Source organism: Tupaia chinensis, unplaced genomic scaffold, assembly GCF_000334495.1.
Source record: "Tupaia chinensis unplaced genomic scaffold, TupChi_1.0 Scaffold000063_1, whole genome shotgun sequence".
Lineage (NCBI taxonomy): Eukaryota > Metazoa > Chordata > Mammalia > Scandentia > Tupaiidae > Tupaia > Tupaia belangeri.
In genome coordinates this window covers 5,856,395-5,860,417 of record NW_006159521.1, presented here as the reverse complement: position 1 = coordinate 5,860,417, position 4,023 = coordinate 5,856,395, and the positions used below count along the sequence as shown (strand labels likewise).

Here is a 4,023-nt window from a genome sequence, read left to right as displayed (position 1 = left end):
TTTTCTTCTCTCTCTTTCTTGCAAATTGGAAAATAATAATAAATAAATTTACAATAACATAATTCTTTTTTAAAAAAAACTTTGATGCTTGACTAAATCCTGTAAGGAAACAATGTAGTTCAGGCTAGGTAGCTTTGTACCCAGATTCAATTATTAAAGGGACGAACAGAAGAATGGCTAGAGCCGCACCATGACGTCTGCCATAGGATGGATGAAACAGGATCCGGTAAATGCAGCAACAGCATTGACGAATGGGAAACTTGTCTGTCTTTATCTCCCAGTCCAGACCCACAAAGAATCCCTGTTTGTCTTCTCCCCATAGTGTCCTTACCTATAGTCTACTCAGCTGTCCTTCCTTCCATATGCACCCTCCATGAGCTGGATGCACTGGGGCTGGAGATTCGAAGCTGGAATAGCCTGGACGCTGGCATCAACAGAAGAACACTATTATGATACCCATGACCAGGACCAAGATGGCGGCATACATGGTTTAATCTAAGCAGTGAGGTAGGCTTATGAGTCAGTCAGGGAAGTCTGTGAAGCCTTCTTGTTGCTGTCTTTCCAGAGACGGTAGCCCCGGAAGTGAAGCTAGGAGGTCGAACAGAGGGCTGTTTGGTAAATGAATGGGGTTCCATCCAAAGGTAATAAAACATGAAAGGATAAGAGCATGAGAAGCCAAACCTGTCCAGGAAAACGAAGAAGTCCAGCATATACATTATCCAGATAGTGAGCCTGCGGTGAAGCTGGACAAGTTAGTACAAGGTCACATCACGGAGAGTCTTTCATTCAATGCAGAAGAGTTTGGAATGTATTGTGCATTTGGAGAGGGAACTATTAACACATTTGGAACAACAAAGACACAACATGAGATTTATTGGAAAGATCCGATAGTGATGTGAGCAATGGACCAGAATAGAAGCAAAACTATTGAAAGATGGCAAAGGTAGAGGGAACAGTTCTGGGGCCGGGAAAAGATGAGCTTCCATTAGTGACTCATTGGGTGAGAGGTCCCCATAGGACACCTGACAGGGAAGGTCAGTGTATATAGTGTTGAACACATGGGTCTGGAGCTCAAGAAAGAAGTTCTAGGGACCAGCAGTTAACATAATGGCTATGTCGCTGGACTCCCATGTAGTCGACCTTGGTTCGTGTCCCAGACCCGGTGGCTTAAAACTCACACCGGGCACGTGTGCATGCGTGCCCAAGATCCTGAGAGGAGAATGGAGGAGAAGGGATTGTGGCATGGCCATTCCCCCTAGGGGGTGATTTCTCGCTTTCTGTCTCTGTCTGTTTGGCGAGCCCACACGCCCTATAGCAAAAACCTCTCAAAAAAAGAAAAGAAAAGAAAAGAAAGAAGTTCTAGCTTCCCAAGCATGCCTCTCCTACAGTTCATAGTTTCTGGCACAGATAAAATGTTTTTAAGTCCTAATCCACTTTTACACTTCCTACTTCATGAGGACTTGCCTCTCCTTGGCAGTTGGGAATCCTGGTTTCCTGCCTAACTAATTGGCCCGACATGATACAGCACTGATGACCGCTAAGTGCTGGGAATCCAAATTTAGGTGAACTCCTTACCAAGAGCGAGTCAGCCTGCAGGGAGACCTCGGAGCATGCACTGAGCAATGTGTGTGGCCCGTTCCATTCAGTCAGGACAAAGCCGAACTAGGCACCTTTCACCAATTTCCTGATGACACAAAGACAGAAGAGCCAAGTTTGTGGATGTCAGAACTAGAATTCAGAGGAAACTATGCTAAAATCAGCAAGATCAAACATAATCGAGAAACATGGGACCAGCAGATGGTGTAATGTTTGTCACTGGACTCCCACATAGTTGACCATGGTTCAAATCCTAGACCTGGTGGCTTCAAACTCATGCCAGGTGTGTGTGTGTGTGTGTGTGTGTGTGTGTGTGTGTGTGTCCAAAATTCCAAGAGAAGTATGGAGAAGGGATGCAGTGTGACCAACCCCACTAGTGGATGATTTCTTGCTTTCTGTCTATCTCTCCAGTGAGCACACATGCTCTACAGCAAAAAAATCTCTCAATTAAATAAATAAATAACATAATGTAGAAACATGTAAGAGCCTGTCAAATAAATGTGTTCAAATAAATGAATTGCAAAAGGAAATGCGTGGGGAAATCCAACTGAAACTATCTGGCATCTGGTCAACTTCATTCTTCTTAAGAGAAGCTGGAAAATTTACTCTGAGCATGAAGACCACCACTTCCTAGAGCTCATTTGGCAAAACAAACCTGAATGATTTTCCAGTGTGGTGGCTACCACTTTATCACGCAGCAGTGCAATCTTCTGTCTAAATGACTGCACTGCTCTTCAGGGACTTCCGCATCCACTCACCCTGTCTTCTCTGGACACGTGGTTACTCTTGCCTATGCAAATATCTTTCCAGAAACGTGATTTCATAATATATATTAATCTATGTATTTTAATAGCTACTAAACAAGACTAAATGCAGCTTCCAGACAATAAGCCCGTCATCCTTCGTCTTAATAGGTCTCCCCTGAGTAACGTTCCCACTGTGCACTACGCTTCTCCTTTAGGCTTGCACCACCACTGTGATTCATTATTCCAATCATTTTCTTTTCTTCCTATCAAGATTATTTTTATTTACTTATTTCTTTCTTCCATGAGAGAGAACAGAGAAAGAGACAGGCACCTTCAACAGAACCTTGATGCCAAGATCCACTCCCTAACTTCAGCCAGCCCGAGATCTTAGGCTCATGCATGTCCAGCCTACTCGGGGAGGTCTCCGGGCACGAACCGGGAACCTTCCCCTACAGGTCAGCCTCCCAGAGCGCTACATTTTAAGGCTCTGCCACTGTCTGACTCCCATTATCTCCAGAGCTGTCAGTGTTTGTAAGCTCCACGTCTGACTTCTTCACCACAGTATCTCCAGCCTCAGACAGAGCTGGCCCTAAGCGAGGCTGGAATAAATGTTTATAGAGCGAATGACTACATAAATAGAAAAAATAAACAAGACGCACCCGGGAGGAGGGATAACGTGCTTTCGGAACACAAGTTCATTTCAAACATCTTCCTTGTGTAGCTGTGACTCGGTGGGCAAACAGATTCTTTGAACCACTTTTTCACTAATTGGTCATCGTAATTGCTATTGTCCAGACGACAGCTGTTCCTAGTGGCAGGACTCACGCACTTCTAGTCATCTGCAGTCCAGGGCTCCTCTGGCAGAGAAAAGTAGCACAATAATCAATAAAGAATAATAACCTTATTGTCACACTTCCTCCTACACTACAAATCTTCCCAGTATAAAATAGAGATTACCAGGGAGGAGAATATTCAGTTCTCTACTCTCTTTTTGCTTTTCTCACATCTATATTCACTTTTCAGCTAGTTAAAAAAATATTGTTAAAATTCAAAGCAAAAGCCCTGATGCATAAGGCATGGGGGAAAATGGCTATTTGTTATACATGGGCTGATTGAGCTATGGAGAGGAGGAAGGTGGGAGGAGAGGAGGGCAGGAGGAGATTCGGGGGTGTGGGCAGAATGCGGGTGCAGCTAATCACATCATGCATGCTCTGACGTTCTGTTGCAGATTCCACAGGAAGCTAGTGATTTGGCTCTGCTGTTAGGACCAGCGACAGCAAATCAAAAATCCTCTTGCTGAACTTCGGCGGAGGATTCCGTGTCACGCATGCGCTGGTCATTTCGCTTTCGCAGTGGCCTAATTAAGGACTTTCGGTGCCCATTTGTCCTGTCAACGGTACCATTTAACATTTTTGCAAGCAATCAATCCTTCTGCCCTAATAGGAGAAAAATGTCATTTGGAAATTACTGTCAGGCAGGATTATGGAACTAATTGTCAGCAACCCCTTTGGGATTCACTTAGTAGAGACCAATCCCGGTGCTTGCCCACCTAGATCTTGGAGAAGAGAACCTCATCCCCAAAGCAAATTTCTTAATTTTCAGAAAGCCAGAAAGGTAGCTACCCCCACTATTACCAACAGATCAAACACACAGTCTCAGAAGGAAACCACTTCCTCCCCTA

The 4,023-nt window shown here is 44.5% G+C and overlaps 1 long non-coding RNA gene across 1 annotated transcript; it reads right to left on the bottom strand.

The window, feature by feature from the left end:
* Positions 1 to 342: 342 nt before the first annotated feature.
* Positions 343 to 3,185, bottom strand: LOC102494427 (uncharacterized). Its single transcript, XR_333526.2, has 3 exons — positions 3,002 to 3,185; positions 1,576 to 1,684; positions 343 to 681 (listed from the first exon to the last, which is right to left on the bottom strand). It is a non-coding gene; the product is annotated as an uncharacterized LOC102494427 (long non-coding RNA).
* Between the last annotated feature and the right edge of the window lie 838 nt (positions 3,186 to 4,023).